The following is a 13,175-nucleotide window of genomic DNA, read 5'->3' on the forward strand; positions in this document are numbered from 1 at the left end:
TGGGAAGCCACAAGGGCCAACACTTCCTTAACCCACCGCGTCACTCTTCCTCTCCTCCTGTTGTGTGGCGATTGGCGAACCAACTTCATGTTCACTACCGCCACCTACCGGCAATGTAGCGTGCAGTCATTTAATTCAGTCTCATACACACAGCGGTGCCTCGGGATACGAGTTTAATCCGCTCCGGAGGAGAGTTCCTAAACTGAAACATGAAATAATGTAAATATTACCAATGTTAGGAGGCTGGAGGTTCAGTATAACAGGAGATGTGGAGAAGTTCATATGGAGTCCAGTTGGTTATTGGAGGCTCAGGTAGACTGTAGGAAACTCCAGTCCTGAACTATCGAGTGACTGCAGTCACGAGTCCTCAGAGGACAGCTGTCTGTATCAGCCGAGGACAGGACCGTCTTCATGGAAACAATTTCTTAAAATACAAAAGAGATAAATAAGCAGGATAGATAGATAGATAGATAACTAAACTTCCTGAATTCTATGTATAATTCTGGTTTGTTTCAGATACATAATAATGCAGTTTTGTGATTCCCTTAATGTCCCACTCCAAATATCCTTTACTCCTATTTTAATTTCTCTTACCACCTGTTTGTCCTATTTAACCGAGTGATGATACTGTCTACCTTCATAATTTCTTGCATATTCTTTCTTCAGATGTCACAGTGGTGTAGTGGTTAGCACTGTCGCCTTGCCCCTCCAGGGTCCAGGTTCAATTCCCAGCCAGGTTAGATTCCCGTCTCTGTATATATACACATACATGTGTGTGCTTGTGCCCTGTGATGGACTGGTACCCCTTCCAGGGTGTACCCCTGAGTCCTCTGGGAAATATCACAAGTACCATTACAGTAAGAACAACAAGGGCAGGTGAAGTAAGAGCTAAGGAGAGCCTAGCACATTTACACCTACTGTATGTGTTCTAGGATTGGAGTCTATTCCTGAGTCTCGGTCTCAGTAAAGGTGCATCAACACCATGATCCATATCCCATTATAATTAAACATCAGTAAAATAATTTCTTGGAAAACTTGCAGCATGCATGTGAATATTTTAAAAGAAAACACAGTAAATATGTTGATGTAGTTTCACTTTAAACTGTTGATTTAGTGACATCTTATGTAAACTCAATAGCACCATCTGCTGTGTTAACCACGATCCAACAGGAGACGTTATGGAGACATTATGGAGACGTTATGGAGACGTTATAGCTCCGTTAAAGCGCACCATTAAATACCACAACATGTAACGACTACGTAACATCAGTGTGTGTAAGTAAATGTTAATAATCACTAAATCTGAGAGATGACTGAGAGAATGGCAGCATTGTCCATCGTCTCCTCCGACAATTTAGCTAACGGATCCCCCAAACCTGGAGAACAAATAAACATTTTAGTTAAAACAGTTGTAATAGCGGGATAATAATGGAAACAAGAGAAGAGCAAGAAAATTTACACAGACGCCTCGGAAATTGAAGGTAGACAGCAAGGAGGCGCGAGCACAACACATGCGCTGGCACACGATGCTAATCGTGCTAACACGGATAGTGCGCAGATCAATCTGAAACGAATTTTGAAAGAGATTCAAAACTTTTAAAAAGAGAACAACCGTCAACTTGATGAAATCCAGACAGAATTAAACAAGACGAATTAAAGGATCGGTCACGCGGAAGATCGTATTGAAGAAATTGAAACGCGAGTGCAAAATATGGACGAGACGATGAAAAAAATTATAAAGATACAGTCGCAGCTGGAAAGTAAACAGATTGATCAAGAAAGCAGATCAATATAAGAATATACAACGTACCCGAGGACATAGAAAAAAATTCCATGAATGACTACGTTAAAAAACTGCTGCAAGAAACTTTGGATTTCCCTCCGGATACAGAACCGCATGTGGAGAGAGCCCACCGGGCACTCATACCAAAATCTGAGAAGAACGCGAGACCAAGATCAATCGTAGTGAAATTCCTCAGGTACAAAATGAAAGAAGAAGAAGAAAGAAGATTTCAAACTCCATACCCGGCAAGACTACGCATGTTTTATAACGACGGGACTCACATCTATCACACCGCTAAAGATGCGTATCTGGATATGGTGAAAAGAGGGTTGCACGTGGAGAAAACACCTCTGACTGAATCACTAATGGAACAACTGGAACATACGACCTGGGAGACTGCGACACAACAAAAGACGAGAACTAAAAAGACCCAGATTGTTTACAGGCATATAGAAGATAACTGGAGTCTACCTAATGTTATGCTTTTTTCTTAAGAGTTTTCATTACTTGTTTGTATATTGTTCTACAGGGACTGTGTCTTTGCTACCTTTTTGATTTTGGTGTTAAATTGAATGGACATATCTAATAACGAAGTAAAAGTCTTCTTCTTTGTCTTTGGGCTGTTTCCTTTCAGGGGTCGCCACAGCGAATCATCTGCCTCCATCTAACCCTCTCCTCTGCATCCTCTTCTCTCACACCAACTAACTTCATGTCCTCTCTCACTGCATCCATAAATCTCCTCTTTGGTCTTCCTCTAGACCTCCTGCCTGGCAGTTCTAACCTCAGCATCCTTCTACCGATATATTCACCATCTCTCCTCTGAACATGTCCAAACCACCTCAATCTGGCCTCTCAGACTTTATCTCCAAAACATCTAACGTGGGTTGTCCCTCTGATAAACTCACACTTGATCCTATCCATCCTTGTCACTCCCAAGGAGAACCTCAACATCTTCAGCTCTGCTACCTCCAACTCTGCCTCCTGTCTTTTCTTCAGCGCCACTGTCTCTAAGCTGTGGAGCATTGCTGGTCTCACCACTGTCCTGTACACCTTTCCTTTCATTCTCGCTGATAATCTTTTATTACACAACACACCTGACACTTTTCTTCACCCATTCCAACCTGCCTGTACCCGCCTCTTCACCTCCTTTCCACACTCTCCGTTGCTCTGGACCGTTGACCCTAAGTACTTAAAGTCCTGCACCTTCTTTACCTCTGCTCACTGAAGCCTTACTGTTCTTTTTGGGTTCCTCTCATTCACACACATGTATTCCGTCTTGCTGCGGCTAACCTTCATTCCTCTGCTTTCCAAATTTTCCAAATTTTTCTCGACCTGTTCCCTGCTCTCGCTACAAAGCACAATGTCATCTGCAAACATCATAGTCCATGGAGACTCCTGTTTAACCTCATCTGTCATCCTGTCCATCATCAAAGCAAACAAAAAGGGGCTCTGAGCCGATCCTTGATGCAGACCCACCTCCACCTTGAACTCTTCTGTCACACACATAGCACATCGCACCAATGTCTTACAGCTCTCATACATGTCCTGCACCACTCTAACATACTTATCTGCCACTCCAGACCTTTTCATACAACACCACAGCTCCTCTTTCGGCACCCTGTCGTACGATTTCTCTAAATCTACAAAGACACAATGCAACTCTTTATTACCTTCTCTGTACTTTTCCATCAGCATCCTCAAAGCAAATACTGCATCTGATGTCTCTTTCTAGGCATAAAACCATATTGCTGCTCACAAATGCTTACCTCTGCCCTTAACCTAGCTTCCACTACTTTTTCCCACAGCTTCATTGTCTGGCTCATTAGCTTTTGCCTCTGTAATTGCCACAGCTCTGCACATCTCCCTTGTTATTAAAAATCGGCACCAATAAACTTCTCCTCCATTCCTCTGGAATCCTCTCACTTTCCAAGATCTTGTTAAACAAACTAGTTAGAAACTCTACTGCCACCTCTCCTAAGCACTTCCATACCTTCACAGGTATGTCATCAGGACCAAGAGCCTTTCCACTCATCATCCTCTTTAATGCCCTTCTCACCTCACTTCTACTAATATTTGCTACTTCCTGCTCCACAGAAGTCACGTCTTCTACTTTTTGTTCTCTTCCATTTTCCTTATTTCATCAACTCTGTAAAGTACTCCTTCCATCTTCCCATCACCCTCCTGGCATCTGTCAGTACATTTCCATCTCTATCTTTAATCACTCTAACCTGCTTCCCATCTCTATCTCTCTGCCTTGCCAACCTGTACAGATCCACCTCTCCCTCCTTACTGTCTAGCCTAGCATACAAGTCCTCATATGCTCTTTGTTTGGCCTTTGCCACCTCTACCTTCACCTTACTCTGCATCTCCCTGTACTCCTGTCTACTCTCTTCAGTCCTCTCAGTGTCCCACTTCTTTTTAGCTAGCCTCTTTCCCTGTATACACTCCTGGACTTCCTCATTCCACCACCAAGTCTCCTTGTCCACTTTTGCTCTACCTGATGACACACCAAGTCCCCTTCAACCTGTCTCTCTGATCACATTGGCTGTAGTTGTCCAGTCAACTGAAAGCACCTCCTGACCACCCATAGCCTGTCTCAACTCCTCCCTAAAGACTTCACAACATTCTTCCTTTCTCAGCTTCCACCACTTTGTCCTCTGCTCTGCCTTTGTCCTTTTTACCTTTCTCACCACCAGGGTTATTTTACACACCACCATTCTGTGTTGTCTGGTTACACTCTCCCCTACCAACACTTTGCAGTCACTGATCTCTTTCAGGTTACAACGTCGACACAAGATGTGGTTGACCTGAGTGCTTCTGCCTCCACTCTTATATGTCACCCTATGTTCCTGCCTCTTCTGAAAGAAAGTATTTACCACTGCCATTTCCATCCTCTTTGCAAAGTCCACCACCATCTGTCCTACTACATTCCTGTCCTGAAGACCAAACCTGCCCATCACATTTTCATCACCTCTGTTCCCTTCCCCAACATGTCCATTGAAGTCTGCACCAATCACCACTCTCTCACCTCTGGGGATGCTCTGCATCACTTCATCTAACTCACTCCAGAATGTCTCCTTCTCTTCTAACTCCCATCCTACCTGTGGTGCATAGCCACTAATAACATTGAACATTACCCCTTCAATTTCCAGCTTCAGACTCATCACCCTATCTGATACTCTCTTTAACTCTAGAACCTTCCTTACAAACTCCTCTTTTAGTATAACTCCTACTCCATTTCTTTTCCTATCCACACCATGGTAAAACAATTTGAACCCTGATCCTAAGCTTCTAACCTTGCTACCTTTCCACCTGGTCTCCTGGACACACAGTATATCCACCTTCCTTCTCTGCATCATATCAACCAACTCTCTTCCCTTCCCTGTCATAGTCCCAACATTCCAAGTCCCTACTATCACCCTTGCCTTTCCTTTTTTCTCTCTGCCTTCGAACACGCCTTCCTCTTCTCCTTTTTTGACCAACAGTAGCCCAATTTCCACCAGCACCCTGTAGGTCAACAGCACCGGTGGTGGTTGTTGTTAACCCGGGCCGCGACTGATCCGGTATGGAAGTGATATTTGTGATTCGCATCATTGATTTGACAAACGTTTTACGTCGGATGCCCTTCCTGACACAACCCTCTGCATTTATCCAGACTTGGGACTGGCACCAGAAGACACTGAATTGCTCACATAGTATATTTACAGGAGACACATCTAAATAACACTGAGCATGAAAAATTAAAAAGAATGGAATTTACTCAGATCTATTACTCATCAAACCATACAGGGCATAGGAAAGGCGTTATCATTTTGATCTCTCATGGTCAGGGGTAGCTCAGTGGTTAAGGCATTGGACTACGGTTCGGAAGATTCAGGTTTAAACCACCAAGCTGCCACTGTTGACACCTTGAGCGCGGCCCTTAACCCTCAACTGCTCAGATGTGTAATGAGATAAAAATGTAAGTCGCTCTGGATAAGAGCGTCTGCCAAATACGTAAATGTCATATGGTTATTTTGGAAAAGAAATGTGAATATGTTGATAAAGAAGGGCGATTTATTTTTGTCCATGCAATATTAAATGGAACAAATGTCACCTTATTTATTATTTATGCCCCACCTGGTAGTAATTAAAAAAATTTTTTAAAGATTTTTCAAATTATGGCCTCTAAAACACAGGGTATATTAATTTGTAGAGGTGATTTAAACATACATCTACAACCTGAATTAGACTCTACAAACAAGAAAGCAATAACTCCTAAACCCATACATCGAAAAAATGTATGCATTGATGAATGATATTGGCATAATTGATATATAGAGAGACTTATACCCAGATACTAAGGATAATACACATTTCTCTCCCCCACATATACTAGGATTGACTATTAATTTATGTTTAATAGGGATAGGACAAGAGTAAAAAGCTGTGATATTGGAACAATAGATTTTAGTGATCATGCCCCAATTTATCTAAAAGTGAAACTAGATAATGTGTAAAGATACCTTGTGGAAATTTAATTTGAACCTTCCTAATGACGCTTTATTTAAAATATATTCCCAGATACCACAGGTACGTTGCGGAGACGTCTGCTAAAGAGCGTATCATCTGGTAAACATCGCATTGGTTTTTTTATAGTCGTATTTTGATCGTCTGTAGATCGCCTGTTTGAGCTGGTACATCATAAATACATCGTCTTTACATCTGTACGACGTCTATACGACGTATCTTTATCATCCTAAATTTGCTGGTATGTAGACGGGAAATATATATATAAATAATCTGGAAATAGAGTGGAGAAACACCAAAGGAGAATCAACCAGAAGGTGGCGGTAGTGCAACACTTACGGATGCAAGCCGCCATTTAACTCCAAAGAAGAAGAAGAAGAGAACAGTGTGTTGAGAAGACAAACGTTTGGCGGGCGAGTGGAAAAGGTCAGCAGGAATTAATTCCCATCTTTCTAAATAGAAACGAAAAACTGAACATAAATGTCACCTGCTGTTTAGCGATGTTTAGTCACGTTATTTTGGTTTAAGCTATTTCTTGTATTTTTAATCACACTTAAAATACCGACGGTTATATGCGCGTGCTTAATCTGCGGTTCGGTTCTGGTTTCGGTCTGTTCTCATGAGTTGTGAAGCGAGAGGAACAAAGTATAAATATTGTTTATTTGATAAATTAAGTATCATGAATTTTAATTGAATCTATCTCTGTATTTTTTCACAGCAGTTTGTGAGTGAAAGTGTCCTGACTGCATCTGACTTCAGGAGTTTCCTGACCAACCGTCTCTAACGGTCAGTGGTCACTGAATTGCTCCCCGGGCGAGACTCCCTCCCGGCCAAACATTACTATTGTAATAGTTTTACTGGAAAAAGTTAATGGTTCATAATGGTATTTAATAGAAACCATTAGAATTTCTGTGATGGTTTGTATATTAGGCTTTTGTTGTGTTTTTTTTTAGCAGGGTAAGCATAGCAAACATTAACAAACCTAAGAGTTAACGTTATACCACTAATTACCATAATGACATGAATACCGTAATCATACAGAGAGAACAGTGTTGTAGACCTTTATCTTTTACCCGTTTCTCCTCATCTTCTTTTCTTTTTTTCCTAAATTGGTGCCTCCCCCAACATCCCCCTCCCTAATCCCCTCTCCTCTCCGCTCGCGCTCAGCTTCTGTGCGGCTCCTTCAGCTGCAGGGCGGCACAGGTGTCATAGATAATAGAAAACCGCTTAGCGGCACAGATTGGTATTTTTTCCTCCAAGTTCGTGTGCCGCCCCGTTCGCCCATGCCTAAAACGGTCATATTTAAAAGTCATAACTTACAGTTATAAAGTACAGAACATTTCTGTTGGTGTTTCATTTTTTTTTTATGATTAATACTTATTTGTGGTGTTTTATGTTTTGTACATCTTTTCAAATTGGGACCTCATTTATAAGTTGCTGCTGGTGTAAAATAGTGTTTTTATTAAATATAAAATGAAAATTCCGTTTTATCCCGTTTGTCTTTTGCTTCCTTCCTTCACAGAATTCTGTTGATCATGGTTAATTATAATTAACCGAGAGTATTTAATTAAAATAATGGGAGGGGGGTGTTTTAATAAAACGACGTCTATCCGATATGAATCAGACATTTGGCAGATGATGAACATCTGATTAACATCGTCTAAAGAGCAGGTCAGGGACGTTTTAATTCATTTACGTCTTAAATACGTAGGCTAAGCGTCGTTCTAACATCTAGCACGGACGTCTCGGCGACATCTGCAAAATAAAAAAAGATGATGTCGCATAGACGTCTCCGCGACGTGTGTGTGTGCTATCTGGGAACACTGAGAGAACACTGAGAGAATAAAGAACAAACACTGAAAGAACATTTCGAGAAAACAGAGGGAACACAAAGAACATTAAGAAAACATTGAGAGAACACAGAGAGAACAAAGAATGAACATAAAGAGAACACAGATGGAACACTGGGGGAACACTGGGGGAACACTGAAAGAACACAAAGAACAAAGAACGAACATAGAGAGAACACAGATGAAACACTGAGAGAACATTGAGAGAACATTGAGAGAACACTGAGGGAAAACTGAGAGAACACTGAGAGAACACTGAGGAAACACAGGGGTAACACAGGGGGAACACTGAGAGAACACAGGGGGAACACAGAGAGAACACAGAAGGAACACTGAGAGAACACAGAGAGAACACAGAGGGAACACAGAGGGAACACCAAGAGAACACCAAGAGAACACAGAGAGAACACAGAGAGAGCACTGAGGGACCACTGAGAACACTAAAGGGAACACTAAGGAAACACTGAGAGAACACCGAGAGAACACTGAGGGAACACAGAGAACACAGAGGGAACACTGAGGGAACACTAAACACTGAGGGAACACAGAGAGAACACTGAGGGAACACTGAGGAAACACAGAGAGAATACTGAGGGAACACTGAGGCAACACTGAGAACACAGAGGGAACACTGAGAACACTGAGAGAACACTGAGGGAACACAGGGGGAACACTGAGGGAACACTGAGAGAACACTGAGGGAACACAGAGAACACAGAGGGAACACTGAGGGAACACTGAGAGAACACTGAGAGAACATTGAGAGAACACTGAGGAAACACAGGGGTAACACAGGGGGAACACTGAGAGAACACAGGGGGAACACAGAGAGAACACAGAAGGAACACTGAGAGAACACAGAGAGAACACAGAGGGAACACAGAGGGAACACAGAGGGAACACCAAGAGAACACAGAGAGAACACAGAGAGAGCACTGAGGGAACACTGAGAACACTAAAGGGAACACTAAGGAAACACTGAGAGAACACCGAGAGAACACTGAGGGAACACAGAGAACACAGAGGGAACACTGAGGGAACACTAAACACTGAGGGAACACAGAGAGAACACTGAGGGAACACTGAGGAAACACAGAGAGAATACTGAGGGAACACTGAGGCAACACTGAGGCAACACAGAGAGAATACTGAGGGAACACTGAGGCAACACTGAGAACACAGAGGGAACACTGAGAACACTGAGAGAACACTGAGGGAACACAGGGGGAACACTGAGGGAACACTGAGAGAACACTGAGAGAACACTGAGGGAACACAGAGGGAACACTGAGGGAACACTGAGAGAACACAGAGGGAACACAGGGGGAACACCAAGAGAACACCAAGAGAACACAGAGAGAACACAGAGAGAGCACTGAGGGAACACTGAAAACACTAAAGGGAACACTGAGGAAACACTGAGAGAACACCGAGAGAACACTGAGGGAACACAGAGAACACAGAGGGAACACTGAGGGAACACTGAACACTAAGGGGAACACAGAGAGAACACTGAGGGAACACAGAGAGAATACTGAGGGAACACTGAGGGAACACAGAGGGAACACTGAGAGAACACAGAGGGAACACTGAGAGAACACTGAGGGAACACAGGGGGAACACTGAGGGAACACTGAGAGAACACTGAGGGAACACAGAGAACACAGAGGGAACACTGAGGGAACACTGAGGGAACACTGAGAAAACACTGAGGGAACACAGAGAGAATACTGAGGGAACACTGAGAACACAGAGGGAACACTGAGGGAACACAGGGGGAACACTGAGGGAACACTGAGGGAACACAGGGGGAACACTGAGGGAACACTGAGAGAACACTGAGGGAACACAGAGGGAACACTGAGAGAACACAGAGGGAACACAGAGGGAACACAGAGAACACAGAGGGAACACTGAGAACACTGAGGGAACACAGAGAGAATACTGAGGGAACACTGAGGGAACACAGAGAGAATACTGAGGGAACACTGAGGGAACACTGAGAACACAGAGGGAACACTGAGAACACTAAGAGAACACTGAGGGAACACAGGGGGAACACAGGGGGAACACTGAGGGAACACTGAGAGAACACAGAGGGAACACAGAGAACACAGAGGGAACACAGAGGGAACACTGAGGGAACACAGAGAGAATACTGAGGGAACACTGAGGGAACACTGAGAACACAGAGGGAACACTGAGAACACTGAGAACACTGAGAGAACACAGGGGGAACACTGAGGGAACACTGAGAGAACACTGAGGGAACACTGAGAGAACACTGAGGGAACACTGAGGGAACACTGAGAGAACACAGAGGGAACACAGAGGGAACACAGAGGGAACACTGAGGGAACACTGAGAGAACACAGGGGGAACACTGAGAGAACACAGAGGGAACACTGAGGGAACACTGAGAGAACACTGAGGGAACACAGAGAACACAGAGGGAACACAGAGGGAACACTGAGGGAACACTGAGAGAACACTGAGGGAACACAGAAAGAATACTGAGGGAACACTGAGGGACACTGAGAACACAGAGGGAACACTGAGAACACTGAGAGAACACAGGGGGAACACTGAGGGAACACTGAGAGAACACAGAGGGAACACAGAGAACACAGAGGGAACACAGAGGGAACACTGAGAGAACACTGAGGGAACACTAAGGGAACACTGAGGGAACACTGAGAACACAGAGGGAACACTGAGAGAACACAGAGGAAACACAGGGGGAACACTGAGGGAACACTGAGAGAACACTGAGGGAACACAGAGAACACAGAGAACACAGAGGGAACACTGAGGAAACACAGAGGGAACACTGAGGGAACACAGAGGGAACACTGAGAGAACACGGAGGGAACACTGAGGGAACACTGAGAACACAGAGGGAACACTGAGAACACTGAGAGAACACTGAGGGAACACTGAGGGAACACTGAGAACACCGAGGGAACACAGGGGGAACACTGAGAGAACACTGAGAGAACACTGAGGGAACACTGAGGGAACACTGAGAGAACACTGAGGGAACACTGAGAGAACACTGAGGGAACACTGAGAACACAGAGGGAACACTGAGAACACAGAGAACACAGAGGAAACACAGGGGGAACACTGAGGGAACACTGAGAGAACACTGAGGGAACACAGAGAACACAGAGGGAACACTGAGAGAACACAGAGGGAACACTGAGAGAACACAGAGGGAACACTGAGGGAACACTGAGGGAACACAGTGGGAACACTGAGGGAACACTGAGAGAACACTGAGAGAACACTGAGGGAACACTGAGAGAACACTGAGGGAACACAGAGGGAACACTGAGGGAACACAGAGAACACAGAGGGAACACAGAGGGAACACTGAGAGAACACTGAGGGAACACTAAGGGAACACTGAGAGAACACTGAGGGAACACTGAGAACACAGGGGGAACACTGAGAGAACACAGGGGGAACACTGAGGGAACACTGAGAGAACACTGAGGGAACACAGAGAACACAGAGAACACAGAGGGAACACTGAGGAAACACAGAGGGAACACTGAGGGAACACTGAGGGAACACAGAGGGAACACTGAGAGAACACTGAGAGAACACTGAGGGAACACTGAGAACACAGAGGGAACACTGAGAACACTGAGAGAACACTGAGGGAACACTGAGGGAACACTGAGAACACCGAGGGAACACAGGGGGAACACTGAGAGAACACTGAGAGAACACTGAGGGAACACTGAGAGAACACTGAGGGAACACTGAGGGAACACTGAGGGAACACTGAGAACACAGAGGGAACACTGAGAACACAGAGAACACAGAGGAAACACAGGGGGAACACTGAGGGAACACTGAGAGAACACAGAGGGAACACTGAGAGAACACAGAGGGAACACTGAGAGAACACAGAGGGAACACAGAGGGAACACTGAGGGAACACAGTGGGAACACTGAGGGAACACTGAGAGAACACTGAGGGAACACAGAGAACACAGAGAACACAGAGGGAACACTGAGGGAACACAGTGGGAACACTGAAAGGACACTGAGAGAACACAGAGGAAACACTGAGGGAACACTGAGGGAACACTGAGAGAACACAGTGGGAACACTGAAAGGACACTGAAAGGACACTGAGAGAACACAGAGGGAACACTGAGAGAACACTGAGAGAACACAGAGGGAACACAGAGAACACAGAGAACACAGAGGGAACACTGAGGAAACACAGAGGGAACACTGAGGGAACACTGAGGGAACACAGAGGGAACACTGAGAGAACACTGAGGGAACACTGAGGGAACACTGAGAACACAGAGGGAACACTGAGAACACTGAGAGAACACTGAGGGAACACTGAGAACACTGAGGGAACACAGGGGGAACACTGAGGGAACACTGAGGGAACACTGAGGGAACACTGAGAACACAGAGGGAACACTGAGGGAACACAGAGAACACAGAGGAAACACAGGGGGAACACTGAGGGAACACTGAGAGAACACTGAGGGAACACTGAGAGAACACTGAGGGAACACAGAGAACACAGAGGGAACACTGAGAGAACACAGAGGGAACACTGAGGGAACACAGTGGGAACACTGAAAGGACACTGAGAGAACACAGAGGAAACACTGAGGGAACACTGAGGGAACACTGAGGGAACACAGAGAACACAGAGGGAACACTGAGAGAACACAGAGGGAACACTGAGGGAACACTGAGGGAACACAGTGGGAACACTGAAAGGACACTGAGAGAACACAGAGGAAACACTGAGGGAACACAGAGAACACAGAGGGAACACAGAGGGAACACTGAGAGAACACTGAGGGAACACTAAGGGAACACTGAGAGAACACTGAGGGAACACTGAGAACACAGAGGGAACACTGAGAGAACACAGAGGAAACACAGGGGGAACACTGAGGGAACACTGAGAGAACACTGAGGGAACACAGAGAACACAGAGAACACAGAGGGAACACTGAGGAAACACAGAGGGAACACTGAGGGAACAC

The sequence above is a fragment of the Clarias gariepinus genome, chromosome 13 (assembly GCF_024256425.1).
Source record: "Clarias gariepinus isolate MV-2021 ecotype Netherlands chromosome 13, CGAR_prim_01v2, whole genome shotgun sequence".
Classification (NCBI taxonomy): Eukaryota; Metazoa; Chordata; class Actinopteri; order Siluriformes; family Clariidae; genus Clarias; species Clarias gariepinus.